Source organism: Phyllobates terribilis, unplaced genomic scaffold (assembly GCF_046119375.1).
Source record: "Phyllobates terribilis strain yellow unplaced genomic scaffold, ASM4611937v1 Scaffold_2__4_contigs__length_985480577, whole genome shotgun sequence".
Taxonomy (NCBI): domain Eukaryota; kingdom Metazoa; phylum Chordata; class Amphibia; order Anura; family Dendrobatidae; genus Phyllobates; species Phyllobates terribilis.
In genome coordinates this window covers 587389477-587411498 of record NW_027362762.1, presented here as the reverse complement: position 1 = coordinate 587411498, position 22022 = coordinate 587389477, and positions in this window count along the sequence as shown.

Below are 22022 nucleotides of genomic sequence, written 5' to 3'. Positions count from 1 at the left end.
TTTTCCGGCGTTTATTAGACTTTCAGATAGGGGAAATGTCAGTGAGAATTCCGATTTCAGTTCCAGAGCGATTCGCCCAATGACTCCTTGATATTTAGTCGTTTTCAGCCAATTTTCTGGATTTTTGAAAATTTCACTTTTTTGTGAAAATATCCACTAAATGAGGGAATAATATGTGTGAGGGTACCCCAGGAGAGTTCCAAATGTGTGTGGGTAGAATATATATCCCACGGGGGTAAAATTGAAAAAAGTTGAAAAATTTTTTTTTTTGGACTTAGTCATTTTTCCGGCGTTTATCAGACTTTCAGATAGGGGAAATGTGAGTGAGCGTTCCGATTTCAGTTCCAGAGCGATTCGCCCAATGAGTCCTTGATATTTAGTCGTTTTCAGCCAATATTTTGGATTTTTGAAAATTTCACTTTTTTGTGAAAATATCCACTAAATGAGGGAATAATATGTGTGAGGGTACCCCAGGAGAGTTCCAAATGTGTGTGGGTAGAATATATATCCCACGGGGGTAAAATTGAAAAAAGTTGAAAAAATTTTTTTCTTGGACTTAGTCATTTTTCCGGCGTTTATTAGACTTTCAGATAGGGGAAATGTCAGTGAGCATTCCGATTTCAGTTCCAGAGCGATTCGCCCAATGACTCCTTGATATTTAGTCGTTTTCAGCCAATTTTCTGGATTTTTGAAAATTTCACTTTTTTGTGAAAATATCCACTAAATGAGGGAATAATATGTGTGAGGGTACCCCAGGAGAGTTCCAAATGTGTGTGGGTAGAATATATATCCCACGGGGGTAAAATTGAAAAAAATTTAAAAAATTTTTTTTTTGGACATAGTCATTTTTCCGGCGTTTATCAGACTTTCAGATAGGGGAAATGTGAGTGAGCGTTCCGATTTCAGTTCCAGAGCGATTCGCCCAATGAGTCCTTGATATTTAGTCGTTTTCAGCCAATATTTTGGATTTTTGAAAATTTCACTTTTTTGTGAAAATATCCACTAAATGAGGGAATAATATGTGTGAGGGTACCCCAGGAGAGTTCCAAATGTGTGTGGGTAGAATATATATCCCACGGGGGTAAAATTGAAAAAAGTTGAAAAAATTTTTTTCTTGGACTTAGTCATTTTTCCGGCGTTTATTAGACTTTCAGATAGGGGAAATGTCAGTGAGCATTCCGATTTCAGTTCCAGAGCGATTCGCCCAATGACTCCTTGATATTTAGTCGTTTTCAGCCAATTTTCTGGATTTTTGAAAATTTCACTTTTTTGTGAAAATATCCACTAAATGAGGGAATAATATGTGTGAGGGTACCCCAGGAGAGTTCCAAATGTGTGTGGGTAGAATATATATCCCACGGGGGTAAAATTGAAAAAAGTTGAAAAAATTTTTTTCTTGGACTTAGTCATTTTTCCGGCGTTTATCAGACTTTCAGATAGGGGAAATGTGAGTGAGCGTTCCGATTTCAGTTCCAGAGCGATTCGCCCAATGAGTCCTTGATATTTAGTCGTTTTCAGCCAATATTTTGGATTTTTGAAAATTTCACTTTTTTGTGAAAATATCCACTAAATGAGGGAATAATATGTGTGAGGGTACCCCAGGAGAGTTCCAAATGTGTGTGGGTAGAATATATAACCCACGGGGGTAAAATTGAAAAAAGTTGAAAAAATTTTTTTCTTGGACTTAGTCATTTTTCCGGCGTTTATTAGACTTTCAGATAGGGGAAATGTCAGTGAGCATTCCGATTTCAGTTCCAGAGCGATTCGCCCAATGACTCCTTGATATTTAGTCGTTTTCAGCCAATTTTCTGGATTTTTGAAAATTTCACTTTTTTGTGAAAATATCCACTAAATGAGGGAATAATATGTGTGAGGGTACCCCAGGAGAGTTCCAAATGTGTGTGGGTAGAATATATATCCCACGGGGGTAAAATTGAAAAAAGTTGAAAAATTTTTTTTTTTGGACTTAGTCATTTTTCCGGCGTTTATCAGACTTTCATATAGGGGAAATGTGAGTGAGCATTCCGATTTCAGTTCCAGAGCGATTCGCCCAATGAGTCCTTGATATTTAGTCGTTTTCAGCCAATATTTTGGATTTTTGAAAATTTCACTTTTTTGTGAAAATATCCACTAAATGAGGGAATAATATGTGTGAGGGTACCCCAGGAGAGTTCCAAATGTGTGTGGGTAGAATATATATCCCACGGGGGTAAAATTGAAAAAAGTTGAAAAAATTTTTTTCTTGGACTTAGTCATTTTTCCGGCGTTTATTAGACTTTCAGATAGGGGAAATGTCAGTGAGCATTCCGATTTCAGTTCCAGAGCGATTCGCCCAATGACTCCTTGATATTTAGTCGTTTTCAGCCAATATTTTGGATTTTTGAAAATTTCACTTTTTTGTGAAAATATCCACTAAATGAGGGAATAATATGTGTGAGGGTACCCCAGGAGAGTTCCAAATGTGTGTGGGTAGAATATATAACCCACGGGGGTAAAATTGAAAAAAGTTGAAAAAAATTTTTTCTTGGACTTAGTCATTTTTCCGGCGTTTATTAGACTTTCAGATAGGGGAAATGTCAGTGAGCATTCCGATTTCAGTTCCAGAGCGATTCGCCCAATGAGTCCTTGATATTTAGTCGTTTTCAGCCAATTTTCTGGATTTTTGAAAATTTCACTTTTTTGTGAAAATATCCACTAAATGAGGGAATAATATGTGTGAGGGTACCCCAGGAGAGTTCCAAATGTGTGTGGGTAGAATATATATCCCACGGGGGTAAAATTGAAAAAAGTTGAAAAAATTTTTTTCTTGGACTTAGTCATTTTTCCGGCGTTTATTAGACTTTCAGATAGGGGAAATGTCAGTGAGCATTCCGATTTCAGTTCCAGAGCGATTCGCCCAATGACTCCTTGATATTTAGTCGTTTTCAGCCAATTTTCTGGATTTTTGAAAATTTCACTTTTTTGTGAAAATATCCACTAAATGAGGGAATAATATGTGTGAGGGTACCCCAGGAGAGTTCCAAATGTGTGTGGGTAGAATATATATCCCACGGGGGTAAAATTGAAAAAAGTTGAAAAAATTTTTTTCTTGGACTTAGTCATTTTTCCGGCGTTTATCAGACTTTCAGATAGGGGAAATGTGAGTGAGCGTTCCGATTTCAGTTCCAGAGCGATTCGCTAAATGAGTCCTTGATATTTAGTCGTTTTCAGCCAATATTTTGGATTTTTGAAAATTTCACTTTTTTGTGAAAATATCCACTAAATGAGGGAATAATATGTGTGAGGGTACTCCAGGAGAGTTCCAAATGTGTGTGGGTAGAATATATATCCCACGGGGGTAAAATTGAAAAAAGTTTAAAAAATTTTTTTTTTGGACTTAGTCATTTTTCCGGCGTTTATCAGACTTTCAGATAGGGGAAATGTCAGTGAGCGTTCCGATTTCAGTTCCAGAGCGATTCGCCCAATGACTCCTTGATATTTAGTCGTTTTCAGCCAATTTTCTGGATTTTTGAAAATTTCACTTTTTTGTGAAAATATCCACTAAATGAGGGAATAATATGTGTGAGGGTACCCCAGGAGAGTTCCAAATGTGTGTGGGTATAATATATATCCCACGGGGGTAAAATTGAAAAAAGTTGAAAAAAATTTTTTCTTGGACTTAGTCATTTTTCCGGCGTTTATCAGACTTTCAGATAGGGGAAATGTCAGTGAGCGTTCCGATTTCAGTTCCAGAGCGATTCGCCCAATGACTCCTTGATATTTAGTCGTTTTCAGCCAATTTTCTGGATTTTTGAAAATTTCACTTTTTTGTGAAAATATCCACTAAATGAGGGAATAATATGTGTGAGGGTACCCCAGGAGAGTTCCAAATGTGTGTGGGTAGAATATATATCCCACGGGGGTAAAATTGAAAAAAGTTGAAAAAATTTTTTTCTTGGACTTAGTCATTTTTCCGGCGTTTATCAGACTTTCAGATAGGGGAAATGTCAGTGAGCATTCCGATTTCAGTTCCAGAGCGATTCGCCCAATGACTCCTTGATATTTAGTCGTTTTCAGCCAAGTTTCTGGATTTTTGAAAATTTCACTTTTTTGTGAAAATATCCACTAAATGAGGGAATAATATGTGTGAGGGTACCCCAGGAGAGTTCCAAATGTGTGTGGGTAGAATATATATCCCACGGGGGTAAAATTGAAAAAAGTTGAAAAAATTTTTTTCTTGGACTTAGTCATTTTTCCGGCGTTTATCAGACTTTCAGATAGGGGAAATGTGAGTGAGCGTTCCGATTTCAGTTCCAGAGCGATTCGCCCAATGAGTCCTTGATATTTCGTCGTTTTCAGCCAATATTTAGGATTTTTGAAAATTTCACTTTTTTGTGAAAATATCCACTAAATGAGGGAATAATATGTGTGAGGGTACTCCAGGAGAGTTCCAAATGTGTGTGGGTAGAATATATATCCCACGGGGGTAAAATTGAAAAAAGTTTAAAAAATTTTTTTTTTGGACTTAGTCATTTTTCCGGCGTTTATCAGACTTTCAGATAGGGGAAATGTCAGTGAGCATTCCGATTTCAGTTCCAGAGCGATTCGCCCAATGACTCCTTGATATTTAGTCGTTTTCAGCCAAGTTTCTGGATTTTTGAAAATTTCACTTTTTTGTGAAAATATCCACTAAATGAGGGAATAATATGTGTGAGGGTACCCCAGGAGAGTTCCAAATGTGTGTGAGTAGAATATATATCCCACGGGGGTAAAATTGAAAAAAGTTGAAAAAATTTTTTTCTTGGACTTAGTCATTTTTCCGGCGTTTATCAGACTTTCAGATAGGGGAAATGTGAGTGAGCGTTCCGATTTCAGTTCCAGAGCGATTCGCCCAATGAGTCCTTGATATTTCGTCGTTTTCAGCCAATATTTAGGATTTTTGAAAATTTCACTTTTTTGTGAAAATATCCACTAAATGAGGGAATAATATGTGTGAGGGTACTCCAGGAGAGTTCCAAATGTGTGTGGGTAGAATATATATCCCACGGGGGTAAAATTGAAAAAAGTTTAAAAAATTTTTTTTTTGGACTTAGTCATTTTTCCGGCGTTTATCAGACTTTCAGATAGGGGAAATGTCAGTGAGCGTTCCGATTTCAGTTCCAGAGCGATTCGCACAATGACTCCTTGATATTTAGTCGTTTTCAGCCAATTTTCTGGATTTTTGAAAATTTCACTTTTTTGTGAAAATATCCACTAAATGAGGGAATAATATGTGTGAGGGTACCCCAGGAGAGTTCCAAATGTGTGTGGGTAGAATATATATCCCACGTGGGTAAAATTGAAAAAAGTTGAAAAAATTTTTTTCTTGGACTTAGTCATTTTTCCGGCGTTTATCAGACTTTCAGATAGGGGAAATGTGAGTGAGCGTTCCGATTTCAGTTCCAGAGCGATTCGCCCAATGAGTCCTTGATATTTCGTCGTTTTCAGCCAATATTTAGGATTTTTGAAAATTTCACTTTTTTGTGAAAATATCCACTAAATGAGGGAATAATATGTGTGAGGGTACTCCAGGAGAGTTCCAAATGTGTGTGGGTAGAATATATATCCCACGGGGGTAAAATTGAAAAAAGTTTAAAAAATTTTTTTTTTGGACTTAGTCATTTTTCCGGCGTTTATCAGACTTTCAGATAGGGGAAATGTCAGTGAGCGTTCCGATTTCAGTTCCAGAGCGATTCGCCCAATGAGTCCTTGATATTTAGTCGTTTTCAGCCAATATTTTGGATTTTTGAAAATTTCACTTTTTTGTGAAAATATCCACTAAATGAGGGAATAATATGTGTGAGGGTACCCCAGGAGAGTTCCAAATGTGTGTGGGTAGAATATATATCCCACGGGGGTAAAATTGAAAAAAGTTGAAAAATTTTTTTTCTTGGACTTAGTCATTTTTCCGGCGTTTATCAGACTTTCAGATAGGGGAAATGTCAGTGAGCATTCCGATTTCAGTTCCAGAGCGATTCGCCCAATGACTCCTTGATATTTAGTCGTTTTCAGCCAATTTTCTGGATTTTTGAAAATTTCACTTTTTTGTGAAAATATCCACTAAATGAGGGAATAATATGTGTGAGGGTACCCCAGGAGAGTTCCAAATGTGTGTGGGTAGAATATATATCCCACGGGGGTAAAATTGAAAAAAGTTGAAAAATTTTTTTTCTTGGACTTAGTCATTTTTCCGGCGTTTATCAGACTTTCAGATAGGGGAAATGTGAGTGAGCGTTCCGATTTCAGTTCCAGAGCGATTCGCCCAATGAGTCCTTGATATTTAGTCGTTTTCAGCCAATATTTTGGATTTTTGAAAATTTCACTTTTTTTGTGAAAATATCCACTAAATGAGGGAATAATATGTGTGAGGGTACTCCAGGAGAGTTCCAAATGTGTGTGGGTAGAATATATATCCCACGGGGGTAAAATTGAAAAAAGTTTAAAAAATTTTTTTTTTGGACTTAGTCATTTTTCCGGCGTTTATCAGACTTTCAGATAGGGGAAATGTGAGTGAGCGTTCCGATTTCAGTTCCAGAGCGATTCGCCCAATGAGTCCTTGATATTTCGTCGTTTTCAGCCAATATTTAGGATTTTTGAAAATTTCACTTTTTTGTGAAAATATCCACTAAATGAGGGAATAATATGTGTGAGGGTACTCCAGGAGAGTTCCAAATGTGTGTGGGTAGAATATATATCCCACGGGGGTAAAATTGAAAAAAGTTTAAAAAATTTTTTTTTTGGACTTAGTCATTTTTCCGGCGTTTATCAGACTTTCAGATAGGGGAAATGTCAGTGAGCATTCCGATTTCAGTTCCAGAGCGATTCGCCCAATGACTCCTTGATATTTAGTCGTTTTCAGCCAAGTTTCTGGATTTTTGAAAATTTCACTTTTTTGTGAAAATATCCACTAAATGAGGGAATAATATGTGTGAGGGTACCCCAGGAGAGTTCCAAATGTGTGTGAGTAGAATATATATCCCACGGGGGTAAAATTGAAAAAAGTTGAAAAAATTTTTTTCTTGGACTTAGTCATTTTTCCGGCGTTTATCAGACTTTCAGATAGGGGAAATGTGAGTGAGCGTTCCGATTTCAGTTCCAGAGCGATTCGCCCAATGAGTCCTTGATATTTCGTCGTTTTCAGCCAATATTTAGGATTTTTGAAAATTTCACTTTTTTGTGAAAATATCCACTAAATGAGGGAATAATATGTGTGAGGGTACTCCAGGAGAGTTCCAAATGTGTGTGGGTAGAATATATATCCCACGGGGGTAAAATTGAAAAAAGTTTAAAAAATTTTTTTCTTGGACTTAGTCATTTTTCCGGCGTTTATCAGACTTTCAGATAGGGGAAATGTGAGTGAGCGTTCCGATTTCAGTTCCAGAGCGATTCGCCCAATGAGTCCTTGATATTTCGTCGTTTTCAGCCAATATTTAGGATTTTTGAAAATTTCACTTTTTTGTGAAAATATCCACTAAATGAGGGAATAATATGTGTGAGGGTACTCCAGGAGAGTTCCAAATGTGTGTGGGTAGAATATATATCCCACGGGGGTAAAATTGAAAAAAGTTTAAAAAATTTTTTTTTTGGACTTAGTCATTTTTCCGGCGTTTATCAGACTTTCAGATAGGGGAAATGTCAGTGAGCGTTCCGATTTCAGTTCCAGAGCGATTCGCACAATGACTCCTTGATATTTAGTCGTTTTCAGCCAATTTTCTGGATTTTTGAAAATTTCACTTTTTTGTGAAAATATCCACTAAATGAGGGAATAATATGTGTGAGGGTACCCCAGGAGAGTTCCAAATGTGTGTGGGTAGAATATATATCCCACGTGGGTAAAATTGAAAAAAGTTGAAAAAATTTTTTTCTTGGACTTAGTCATTTTTCCGGCGTTTATCAGACTTTCAGATAGGGGAAATGTGAGTGAGCGTTCCGATTTCAGTTCCAGAGCGATTCGCCCAATGAGTCCTTGATATTTCGTCGTTTTCAGCCAATATTTAGGATTTTTGAAAATTTCACTTTTTTGTGAAAATATCCACTAAATGAGGGAATAATATGTGTGAGGGTACTCCAGGAGAGTTCCAAATGTGTGTGGGTAGAATATATATCCCACGGGGGTAAAATTGAAAAAAGTTTAAAAAATTTTTTTTTTGGACTTAGTCATTTTTCCGGCGTTTATCAGACTTTCAGATAGGGGAAATGTCAGTGAGCGTTCCGATTTCAGTTCCAGAGCGATTCGCCCAATGAGTCCTTGATATTTAGTCGTTTTCAGCCAATATTTTGGATTTTTGAAAATTTCACTTTTTTGTGAAAATATCCACTAAATGAGGGAATAATATGTGTGAGGGTACCCCAGGAGAGTTCCAAATGTGTGTGGGTAGAATATATATCCCACGGGGGTAAAATTGAAAAAAGTTGAAAAATTTTTTTTCTTGGACTTAGTCATTTTTCCGGCGTTTATCAGACTTTCAGATAGGGGAAATGTCAGTGAGCATTCCGATTTCAGTTCCAGAGCGATTCGCCCAATGACTCCTTGATATTTAGTCGTTTTCAGCCAATTTTCTGGATTTTTGAAAATTTCACTTTTTTGTGAAAATATCCACTAAATGAGGGAATAATATGTGTGAGGGTACCCCAGGAGAGTTCCAAATGTGTGTGGGTAGAATATATATCCCACGGGGGTAAAATTGAAAAAAGTTGAAAAATTTTTTTTCTTGGACTTAGTCATTTTTCCGGCGTTTATCAGACTTTCAGATAGGGGAAATGTGAGTGAGCGTTCCGATTTCAGTTCCAGAGCGATTCGCCCAATGAGTCCTTGATATTTAGTCGTTTTCAGCCAATATTTTGGATTTTTGAAAATTTCACTTTTTTTGTGAAAATATCCACTAAATGAGGGAATAATATGTGTGAGGGTACTCCAGGAGAGTTCCAAATGTGTGTGGGTAGAATATATATCCCACGGGGGTAAAATTGAAAAAAGTTTAAAAAATTTTTTTTTTGGACTTAGTCATTTTTCCGGCGTTTATCAGACTTTCAGATAGGGGAAATGTCAGTGAGCGTTCCGATTTCAGTTCCAGAGCGATTCGCCCAATGACTCCTTGATATTTAGTCGTTTTCAGCCAATTTTCTGGATTTTTGAAAATTTCACTTTTTTGTGAAAATATCCACTAAATGAGGGAATAATATGTGTGAGGGTACCCCAGGAGAGTTCCAAATGTGTGTGGGTAGAATATATATCCCACGGGGGTAAAATTGAAAAAAGTTGAAAAATTTTTTTTCTTGGACTTAGTCATTTTCCGGCGTTTATCAGACTTTCAGATAGGGGAAATGTCAGTGAGCGTTCCGATTTCAGTTCCAGAGCGATTCGCCCAATGACTCCTTGATATTTAGTCGTTTTCAGCCAATTTTCTGGATTTTTGAAAATTTCACTTTTTTGTGAAAATATCCACTAAATGAGGGAATAATATGTGTGAGGGTACCCCAGGAGAGTTCCAAATGTGTGTCTAGAATATATATCCCACGGGGGTAAAATTGAAAAAAGTTGAAAAAATTTTTTTCTTGGACTTAGTCATTTTTCCGGCGTTTATCAGACTTTCAGATAGGGGAAATGTCAGTGAGCATTCCGATTTCAGTTCCAGAGCGATTCGCCCAATGACTCCTTGATATTTAGTCGTTTTCAGCCAAGTTTCTGGATTTTTGAAAATTTCACTTTTTTGTGAAAATATCCACTAAATGAGGGAATAATATGTGTGAGGGTACCCCAGGAGAGTTCCAAATGTGTGTGGGTAGAATATATATCCCACGGGGGTAAAATTGAAAAAAGTTGAAAAATTTTTTTTCTTGGACTTAGTCATTTTTCCGGCGTTTATCAGACTTTCAGATAGGGGAAATGTGAGTGAGCGTTCCGATTTCAGTTCCAGAGCGATTCGCCCAATGAGTCCTTGATATTTAGTCGTTTTCAGCCAATATTTTGGATTTTTGAAAATTTCACTTTTTTTGTGAAAATATCCACTAAATGAGGGAATAATATGTGTGAGGGTACTCCAGGAGAGTTCCAAATGTGTGTGGGTAGAATATATATCCCACGGGGGTAAAATTGAAAAAAGTTTAAAAAATTTTTTTTTTGGACTTAGTCATTTTTCCGGCGTTTATCAGACTTTCAGATAGGGGAAATGTCAGTGAGCGTTCCGATTTCAGTTCCAGAGCGATTCGCCCAATGACTCCTTGATATTTAGTCGTTTTCAGCCAATTTTCTGGATTTTTGAAAATTTCACTTTTTTGTGAAAATATCCACTAAATGAGGGAATAATATGTGTGAGGGTACCCCAGGAGAGTTCCAAATGTGTGTGGGTAGAATATATATCCCACGGGGGTAAAATTGAAAAAAGTTGAAAAATTTTTTTTCTTGGACTTAGTCATTTTCCGGCGTTTATCAGACTTTCAGATAGGGGAAATGTCAGTGAGCGTTCCGATTTCAGTTCCAGAGCGATTCGCCCAATGACTCCTTGATATTTAGTCGTTTTCAGCCAATTTTCTGGATTTTTGAAAATTTCACTTTTTTGTGAAAATATCCACTAAATGAGGGAATAATATGTGTGAGGGTACCCCAGGAGAGTTCCAAATGTGTGTGGCTAGAATATATATCCCACGGGGGTAAAATTGAAAAAAGTTGAAAAAATTTTTTTCTTGGACTTAGTCATTTTTCCGGCGTTTATCAGACTTTCAGATAGGGGAAATGTCAGTGAGCATTCCGATTTCAGTTCCAGAGCGATTCGCCCAATGACTCCTTGATATTTAGTCGTTTTCAGCCAAGTTTCTGGATTTTTGAAAATTTCACTTTTTTGTGAAAATATCCACTAAATGAGGGAATAATATGTGTGAGGGTACCCCAGGAGAGTTCCAAATGTGTGTGGGTAGAATATATATCCCACGGGGGTAAAATTGAAAAAAGTTGAAAAAATTTTTTTCTTGGACTTAGTCATTTTTCCGGCGTTTATCAGACTTTCAGATAGGGGAAATGTGAGTGAGCGTTCCGATTTCAGTTCCAGAGCGATTCGCCCAATGAGTCCTTGATATTTCGTCGTTTTCAGCCAATATTTAGGATTTTTGAAAATTTCACTTTTTTGTGAAAATATCCACTAAATGAGGGAATAATATGTGTGAGGGTACTCCAGGAGAGTTCCAAATGTGTGTGGGTAGAATATATATCCCACGGGGGTAAAATTGAAAAAAGTTTAAAAAATTTTTTTTTTGGACTTAGTCATTTTTCCGGCGTTTATCAGACTTTCAGATAGGGGAAATGTCAGTGAGCATTCCGATTTCAGTTCCAGAGCGATTCGCCCAATGACTCCTTGATATTTAGTCGTTTTCAGCCAAGTTTCTGGATTTTTGAAAATTTCACTTTTTTGTGAAAATATCCACTAAATGAGGGAATAATATGTGTGAGGGTACCCCAGGAGAGTTCCAAATGTGTGTGAGTAGAATATATATCCCACGGGGGTAAAATTGAAAAAAGTTGAAAAAATTTTTTTCTTGGACTTAGTCATTTTTCCGGCGTTTATCAGACTTTCAGATAGGGGAAATGTGAGTGAGCGTTCCGATTTCAGTTCCAGAGCGATTCGCCCAATGAGTCCTTGATATTTCGTCGTTTTCAGCCAATATTTAGGATTTTTGAAAATTTCACTTTTTTGTGAAAATATCCACTAAATGAGGGAATAATATGTGTGAGGGTACTCCAGGAGAGTTCCAAATGTGTGTGGGTAGAATATATATCCCACGGGGGTAAAATTGAAAAAAGTTTAAAAAATTTTTTTTTTGGACTTAGTCATTTTTCCGGCGTTTATCAGACTTTCAGATAGGGGAAATGTCAGTGAGCATTCCGATTTCAGTTCCAAAGCGATTCGCCCAATGACTCCTTGATATTTAGTCGTTTTCAGCCAATTTTCTGGATTTTTGAAAATTTCACTTTTTTGTGAAAATATCCACTAAATGAGGGAATAATATGTGTGAGGGTACCCCAGGAGAGTTCCAAATGTGTGTGGGTAGAATATATATCCCACGGGGGTAAAATTGAAAAAAGTTAAAAAAATTTTTTTTTTGGACTTAGTCATTTTTCCGGCGTTTATCAGACTTTCAGATAGGGGAAATGTCAGTGAGCGTTCCGATTTCAGTTCCAGAGCGATTCGCACAATGACTCCTTGATATTTAGTCGTTTTCAGCCAATTTTCTGGATTTTTGAAAATTTCACTTTTTTGTGAAAATATCCACTAAATGAGGGAATAATATGTGTGAGGGTACCCCAGGAGAGTTCCAAATGTGTGTGGGTAGAATATATATCCCACGTGGGTAAAATTGAAAAAAGTTGAAAAAATTTTTTTCTTGGACTTAGTCATTTTTCCGGCGTTTATCAGACTTTCAGATAGGGGAAATGTGAGTGAGCGTTCCGATTTCAGTTCCAGAGCGATTCGCCCAATGAGTCCTTGATATTTCGTCGTTTTCAGCCAATATTTAGGATTTTTGAAAATTTCACTTTTTTGTGAAAATATCCACTAAATGAGGGAATAATATGTGTGAGGGTACTCCAGGAGAGTTCCAAATGTGTGTGGGTAGAATATATATCCCACGGGGGTAAAATTGAAAAAAGTTTAAAAAATTTTTTTTTTGGACTTAGTCATTTTTCCGGCGTTTATCAGACTTTCAGATAGGGGAAATGTCAGTGAGCGTTCCGATTTCAGTTCCAGAGCGATTCGCCCAATGAGTCCTTGATATTTAGTCGTTTTCAGCCAATATTTTGGATTTTTGAAAATTTCACTTTTTTGTGAAAATATCCACTAAATGAGGGAATAATATGTGTGAGGGTACCCCAGGAGAGTTCCAAATGTGTGTGGGTAGAATATATATCCCACGGGGGTAAAATTGAAAAAAGTTGAAAAATTTTTTTTCTTGGACTTAGTCATTTTTCCGGCGTTTATCAGACTTTCAGATAGGGGAAATGTCAGTGAGCATTCCGATTTCAGTTCCAGAGCGATTCGCCCAATGACTCCTTGATATTTAGTCGTTTTCAGCCAATTTTCTGGATTTTTGAAAATTTCACTTTTTTGTGAAAATATCCACTAAATGAGGGAATAATATGTGTGAGGGTACCCCAGGAGAGTTCCAAATGTGTGTGGGTAGAATATATATCCCACGGGGGTAAAATTGAAAAAAGTTGAAAAATTTTTTTTCTTGGACTTAGTCATTTTTCCGGCGTTTATCAGACTTTCAGATAGGGGAAATGTGAGTGAGCGTTCCGATTTCAGTTCCAGAGCGATTCGCCCAATGAGTCCTTGATATTTAGTCGTTTTCAGCCAATATTTTGGATTTTTGAAAATTTCACTTTTTTTGTGAAAATATCCACTAAATGAGGGAATAATATGTGTGAGGGTACTCCAGGAGAGTTCCAAATGTGTGTGGGTAGAATATATATCCCACGGGGGTAAAATTGAAAAAAGTTTAAAAAATTTTTTTTTTGGACTTAGTCATTTTTCCGGCGTTTATCAGACTTTCAGATAGGGGAAATGTCAGTGAGCGTTCCGATTTCAGTTCCAGAGCGATTCGCCCAATGACTCCTTGATATTTAGTCGTTTTCAGCCAATTTTCTGGATTTTTGAAAATTTCACTTTTTTGTGAAAATATCCACTAAATGAGGGAATAATATGTGTGAGGGTACCCCAGGAGAGTTCCAAATGTGTGTGGGTAGAATATATATCCCACGGGGGTAAAATTGAAAAAAGTTGAAAAATTTTTTTTCTTGGACTTAGTCATTTTCCGGCGTTTATCAGACTTTCAGATAGGGGAAATGTCAGTGAGCGTTCCGATTTCAGTTCCAGAGCGATTCGCCCAATGACTCCTTGATATTTAGTCGTTTTCAGCCAATTTTCTGGATTTTTGAAAATTTCACTTTTTTGTGAAAATATCCACTAAATGAGGGAATAATATGTGTGAGGGTACCCCAGGAGAGTTCCAAATGTGTGTGGCTAGAATATATATCCCACGGGGGTAAAATTGAAAAAAGTTGAAAAAATTTTTTTCTTGGACTTAGTCATTTTTCCGGCGTTTATCAGACTTTCAGATAGGGGAAATGTCAGTGAGCGTTCCGATTTCAGTTCCAGAGCGATTCGCCCAATGAGTCCTTGATATTTAGTCGTTTTCAGCCAATATTTTGGATTTTTGAAAATTTCACTTTTTTGTGAAAATATCCACTAAATGAGGGAATAATATGTGTGAGGGTACCCCAGGAGAGTTCCAAATGTGTGTGGGTAGAATATATATCCCACGGGGGTAAAATTGAAAAAAGTTGAAAAAATTTTTTTCCTGGACTTAGTCATTTTTCCGGCGTTTATCAGACTTTCAGATAGGGGAAATGTCAGTGAGCGTTCCGATTTCAGTTCCAGAGCGATTCGCCCAATGACTCCTTGATATTTAGTCGTTTTCAGCCAATTTTCTGGATTTTTGAAAATTTCACTTTTTTGTGAAAATATCCACTAAATGAGGGAATAATATGTGTGAGGGTACCCCAGAGAGTTCCAAATGTGTGTGGGTAGAATATATATCCCACGGGGGTAAAATTGAAAAAAGTTGAAAAAATTTTTTTCTTGGACTTAGTCATTTTTCCGGCGTTTATCAGACTTTCAGATAGGGGAAATGTGAGTGAGCGTTCCGATTTCAGTTCCAGAGCGATTCGCCCAATGAGTCCTTGATATTTAGTCGTTTTCAGCCAATATTTTGGATTTTTGAAAATTTCACTTTTTTGTGAAAATATCCACTAAATGAGGGAATAATATGTGTGAGGGTACTCCAGGAGAGTTCCAAATGTGTGTGGGTAGAATATATATCCCACGGGGGTAAAATTGAAAAAAGTTTAAAAAATTTTTTTTTTGGACTTAGTCATTTTTCCGGCGTTTATCAGACTTTCAGATAGGGGAAATGTCAGTGAGCGTTCCGATTTCAGTTCCAGAGCGATTCGCCCAATGACTCCTTGATATTTAGTCGTTTTCAGCCAATTTTCTGGATTTTTGAAAATTTCACTTTTTTGTGAAAATATCCACTAAATGAGGGAATAATATGTGTGAGGGTACCCCAGGAGAGTTCCAAATGTGTGTGGGTAGAATATATATCCCACGGGGGTAAAATTGAAAAAAGTTGAAAAAAATTTTTTCTTGGACTTAGTCATTTTTCCGGCGTTTATCAGACTTTCAGATAGGGGAAATGTGAGTGAGCGTTCCGATTTCAGTTCCAGAGCGATTCGCCCAATGAGTCCTTGATATTTAGTCGTTTTCAGCCAATATTTTGGATTTTTGAAAATTTCACTTTTTTTGTGAAAATATCCACTAAATGAGGGAATAATATGTGTGAGGGTACTCCAGGAGAGTTCCAAATGTGTGTGGGTAGAATATATATCCCACGGGGGTAAAATTGAAAAAAGTTGAAAAATTTTTTTTCTTGGACTTAGTCATTTTTCCGGCGTTTATTAGACTTTCAGATAGGGGAAATGTCAGTGAGCATTCCGATTTCAGTTCCAGAGCGATTCGCCCAATGACTCCTTGATATTTAGTCGTTTTCAGCCAATTTTCTGGATTTTTGAAAATTTCACTTTTTTGTGAAAATATCCACTAAATGAGGGAATAATATGTGTGAGGGTACCCCAGGAGAGTTCCAAATGTGTGTGGGTAGAATATATATCCCACGGGGGTAAAATTGAAAAAAGTTGAAAAAATTTTTTTCTTGGACTTAGTCATTTTTCCGGCGTTTATCAGACTTTCAGATAGGGGAAATGTGAGTGAGCGTTCCGATTTCAGTTCCAGAGCGATTCGCGCAATGAGTCCTTGATATTTAGTCGTTTTCAGCCAATATTTTGGATTTTTGAAAATTTCACTTTTTTGTGAAAATATCCACTAAATGAGGGAATAATATGTGTGAGGGTACCCCAGGAGAGTTCCAAATGTGTGTGGGTAGAATAAATATCCCACAGGGGTAAAATTGAAAAAAGTTGAAAAAATTTTTTTCTTGGACTTAGTCATTTTTCCGGCGTTTATCAGACTTTCAGATAGGGGAAATGTGAGTGAGCGTTCCGATTTCAGTTCCAGAGCGATTCGCCCAATGAGTCCTTGATATTTAGTCGTTTTCAGCCAATATTTTGGATTTTTGAAAATTTCACTTTTTTGTGAAAATATCCACTAAATGAGGGAATAATATGTGTGAGGGTACTCCAGGAGAGTTCCAAATGTGTGTGGGTAGAATATATATCCCACGGGGGTAAAATTGAAAAAAGTTTAAAAAATTTTTTTTTTGGACTTAGTCATTTTTCCGGCGTTTATCAGACTTTCAGATAGGGGAAATGTCAGTGAGCGTTCCGATTTCAGTTCCAGAGCGATTCGCCCAATGAGTCCTTGATATTTAGTCGTTTTCAGCCAATATTTTGGATTTTTGAAAATTTCACTTTTTTGTGAAAATATCCACTAAATGAGGGAATAATATGTGTGAGGGTACCCCAGGAGAGTTCCAAATGTGTGTGGGTAGAATATATATCCCACGGGGGTAAAATTGAAAAAAGTTGAAAAAATTTTTTTCTTGGACTTAGTCATTTTTCCGGCGTTTATCAGACTTTCAGATAGGGGAAATGTCAGTGAGCGTTCCGATTTCAGTTCCAGAGCGATTCGCCCAATGACTCCTTGATATTTAGTCGTTTTCAGCCAATTTTCTGGATTTTTGAAAATTTTACTTTTTTGTGAAAATATCCACTAAATGAGGGAATAATATGTGTGAGGGTACCCCAGGAGAGTTCCAAATGTGTGTGGGTAGAATATATATCCCACGGGGGTAAAATTGAAAAAAGTTGAAAAAATTTTTTTCTTGGACTTAGTCATTTTTCCGGCGTTTATCAGACTTTCAGATAGGGGAAATGTGAGTGAGCGTTCCGATTTCAGTTCCAAAGCGATTCGCCCAATGAGTCCTTGATATTTAGTCGTTTTCAGCCAATATTTTGGATTTTTGAAAATTTCACTTTTTTTGTGAAAATATCCACTAAATGAGGGAATAATATGTGTGAGGGTACTCCAGGAGAGTTCCAAATGTGTGTGGGTAGAATATATATCCCACGGGGGTAAAATTGAAAAAAGTTTAAAAAATTTTTTTTTTGGACTTAGTCATTTTTCCGGCGTTTATCAGACTTTCAGATAGGGGAAATGTCAGTGAGCGTTCCGATTTCAGTTCCAGAGCGATTCGCCCAATGACTCCTTGATATTTAGTCGTTTTCAGCCAATTTTCTGGATTTTTGAAAATTTCACTTTTTTGTGAAAATATCCACTAAATGAGGGAATAATATGTGTGAGGGTACCCCAGGAGAGTTCCAAATGTGTGTGGGTAGAATATATATCCCACGGGGGTAAAATTGAAAAAAGTTGAAAAATTTTTTTTCTTGGACTTAGTCATTTTCTGGCGTTTATCAGACTTTCAGATAGGGGAAATGTCAGTGAGCGTTCCGATTTCAGTTCCAGAGCGATTCGCCCAATGACTCCTTGATATTTAGTCGTTTTCAGCCAATTTTCTGGATTTTTGAAAATTTCACTTTTTTGTGAAAATATCCACTAAATGAGGGAATAATATGTGTGAGGGTACCCCAGGAGAGTTCCAAATGTGTGTGGCTAGAATATATATCCCACGGGGGTAAAATTGAAAAAAGTTGAAAAAATTTTTTTCTTGGACTTAGTCATTTTTCCGGCGTTTATCAGACTTTCAGATAGGGGAAATGTCAGTGAGCGTTCCGATTTCAGTTCCAGAGCGATTCGCCCAATGAGTCCTTGATATTTAGTCGTTTTCAGCCAATATTTTGGATTTTTGAAAATTTCACTTTTTTGTGAAAATATCCACTAAATGAGGGAATAATATGTGTGAGGGTACCCCAGGAGAGTTCCAAATGTGTGTGGGTAGAATATATATCCCACGGGGGTAAAATTGAAAAAAGTTGAAAAAATTTTTTTCCTGGACTTAGTCATTTTTCCGGCGTTTATCAGACTTTCAGATAGGGGAAATGTCAGTGAGCGTTCCGATTTCAGTTCCAGAGCGATTCGCCCAATGACTCCTTGATATTTAGTCGTTTTCAGCCAATTTTCTGGATTTTTGAAAATTTCACTTTTTTGTGAAAATATCCACTAAATGAGGGAATAATATGTGTGAGGGTACCCCAGAGAGTTCCAAATGTGTGTGGGTAGAATATATATCCCACGGGGGTAAAATTGAAAAAAGTTGAAAAAATTTTTTTCTTGGACTTAGTCATTTTTCCGGCGTTTATCAGACTTTCAGATAGGGGAAATGTGAGTGAGCGTTCCGATTTCAGTTCCAGAGCGATTCGCCCAATGAGTCCTTGATATTTAGTCGTTTTCAGCCAATATTTTGGATTTTTGAAAATTTCACTTTTTTGTGAAAATATCCACTAAATGAGGGAATAATATGTGTGAGGGTACTCCAGGAGAGTTCCAAATGTGTGTGGGTAGAATATATATCCCACGGGGGTAAAATTGAAAAAAGTTTAAAAAATTTTTTTTTTGGACTTAGTCATTTTTCCGGCGTTTATCAGACTTTCAGATAGGGGAAATGTCAGTGAGCGTTCCGATTTCAGTTCCAGAGCGATTCGCCCAATGACTCCTTGATATTTAGTCGTTTTCAGCCAATTTTCTGGATTTTTGAAAATTTCACTTTTTTGTGAAAATATCCACTAAATGAGGGAATAATATGTGTGAGGGTACCCCAGGAGAGTTCCAAATGTGTGTGGGTAGAATATATATCCCACGGGGGTAAAATTGAAAAAAGTTGAAAAAAATTTTTTCTTGGACTTAGTCATTTTTCCGGCGTTTATCAGACTTTCAGATAGGGGAAATGTGAGTGAGCGTTCCGATTTCAGTTCCAGAGCGATTCGCCCAATGAGTCCTTGATATTTAGTCGTTTTCAGCCAATATTTTGGATTTTTGAAAATTTCACTTTTTTTGTGAAAATATCCACTAAATGAGGGAATAATATGTGTGAGGGTACTCCAGGAGAGTTCCAAATGTGTGTGGGTAGAATATATATCCCACGGGGGTAAAATTGAAAAAAGTTGAAAAATTTTTTTTCTTGGACTTAGTCATTTTTCCGGCGTTTATTAGACTTTCAGATAGGGGAAATGTCAGTGAGCATTCCGATTTCAGTTCCAGAGCGATTCGCCCAATGACTCCTTGATATTTAGTCGTTTTCAGCCAATTTTCTGGATTTTTGAAAATTTCACTTTTTTGTGAAAATATCCACTAAATGAGGGAATAATATGTGTGAGGGTACCCCAGGAGAGTTCCAAATGTGTGTGGGTAGAATATATATCCCACGGGGGTAAAATTGAAAAAAGTTGAAAAAATTTTTTTCTTGGACTTAGTCATTTTTCCGGCGTTTATCAGACTTTCAGATAGGGGAAATGTGAGTGAGCGTTCCGATTTCAGTTCCAGAGCGATTCGCGCAATGAGTCCTTGATATTTAGTCGTTTTCAGCCAATATTTTGGATTTTTGAAAATTTCACTTTTTTGTGAAAATATCCACTAAATGAGGGAATAATATGTGTGAGGGTACCCCAGGAGAGTTCCAAATGTGTGTGGGTAGAATAAATATCCCACAGGGGTAAAATTGAAAAAAGTTGAAAAAATTTTTTTCTTGGACTTAGTCATTTTTCCGGCGTTTATCAGACTTTCAGATAGGGGAAATGTGAGTGAGCGTTCCGATTTCAGTTCCAGAGCGATTCGCCCAATGAGTCCTTGATATTTAGTCGTTTTCAGCCAATATTTTGGATTTTTGAAAATTTCACTTTTTTGTGAAAATATCCACTAAATGAGGGAATAATATGTGTGAGGGTACTCCAGGAGAGTTCCAAATGTGTGTGGGTAGAATATATATCCCACGGGGGTAAAATTGAAAAAAGTTTAAAAAATTTTTTTTTTGGACTTAGTCATTTTTCCGGCGTTTATCAGACTTTCAGATAGGGGAAATGTCAGTGAGCGTTCCGATTTCAGTTCCAGAGCGATTCGCCCAATGAGTCCTTGATATTTAGTCGTTTTCAGCCAATATTTTGGATTTTTGAAAATTTCACTTTTTTGTGAAAATATCCACTAAATGAGGGAATAATATGTGTGAGGGTACCCCAGGAGAGTTCCAAATGTGTGTGGGTAGAATATATATCCCACGGGGGTAAAATTGAAAAAAGTTGAAAAAATTTTTTTCTTGGACTTAGTCATTTTTCCGGCGTTTATCAGACTTTCAGATAGGGGAAATGTCAGTGAGCGTTCCGATTTCAGTTCCAGAGCGATTCGCCCAATGACTCCTTGATATTTAGTCGTTTTCAGCCAATTTTCTGGATTTTTGAAAATTTTACTTTTTTGTGAAAATATCCACTAAATGAGGGAATAATATGTGTGAGGGTACCCCAGGAGAGTTCCAAATGTGTGTGGGTAGAATATATATCCCACGGGGGTAAAATTGAAAAAAGTTGAAAAAATTTTTTTCTTGGACTTAGTCATTTTTCCGGCGTTTATCAGACTTTCAGATAGGGGAAATGTGAGTGAGCGTTCCGATTTCAGTTCCAAAGCGATTCGCCCAATGAGTCCTTGATATTTAGTCGTTTTCAGCCAATATTTTGGATTTTTGAAAATTTCACTTTTTTTGTGAAAATATCCACTAAATGAGGGAATAATATGTGTGAGGGTACTCCAGGAGAGTTCCAAATGTGTGTGGGTAGAATATATATCCCACGGGGGTAAAATTGAAAAAAGTTTAAAACATTTTTTTTTTGGACTTAGTCATTTTTCCGGCGTTTATCAGACTTTCAGATAGGGGAAATGTCAGTGAGCATTCAGATTTCAGTTCCAGAGCGATACGCCCAATGACTCCTTGATATTTAGTCGTTTTCAGCCAATTTTCTGGATTTTTGAAAATTTCACTTTTTTGTGAAAATATCCACTAAATGAGGGAATAATATGTGTGAGGGTACCCCAGGAGAGTTCCAAATGTGTGTGGGTAGAATATATATCCCACGGGGGTAAAATTGAAAAAAGTTGAAAAAATTTTTTTCTCGGACTTAGTCATTTTTCCGGCGTTTATCAGACTTTCAGATAGGGGAAATGTCAGTGAGCATTCCGATTTCAGTTCCAGAGCGATTCGCCCAATGACTCCTTGATATTTAGTCGTTTTCAGCCAATTTTCTGGATTTTTGAAAATTTCACTTTTTTGTGAAAATATCCACTAAATGAGGGAATAATATGTGTGAGGGTACCCCAGGAGAGTTCCAAATGTGTGTGTGTAGAATATATATCCCACGGGGGTAAAATTGAAAAAAGTTGAAAAAATTTTTTTCTTGGACTTAGTCATTTTTCCGGCGTTTATCAGACTTTCAGATAGGGGAAATGTGAGTGAGCGTTCCGATTTCAGTTCCAGAGCGATTCGCCCAATGAGTCCTTGATATTTAGTCGTTTTCAGACAATATTTTGGATTTTTGAAAATTTCACTTTTTTGTGAAAATATCCACTAAATGAGGGAATAATATGTGTGAGGGTACCCCAGGAGAGTTCCAAATGTGTGTGGGTAGAATATATATCCCACGGGGGTAAAATTGAAAAAAAGTTTAAAAATTTTTTTTTTGGACTTAGTCATTTTTCCGGCGTTTATCAGACTTTCAGATAGGGGAAATGTCAGTGAGCGTTCAGATTTCAGTTCCAGAGCGATTCGCCCAATGACTCCTTGATATTTAGTCGTTTTCAGCCAATTTTCTAGATTTGTGAAAATTTCACTTTTTTGTGAAAATATCCACTAAATGAGGGAATAATATGTGTGAGGGTACCCCAGGAGAGTTCCAAATGTGTGTGGGTAGAATATATATCCCACGGGGGTAAAATTGAAAAAAGTTGAAAAATTTTTTTTCTTGGACTTAGTCATTTTTCCGGCGTTTATCAGACTTTCAG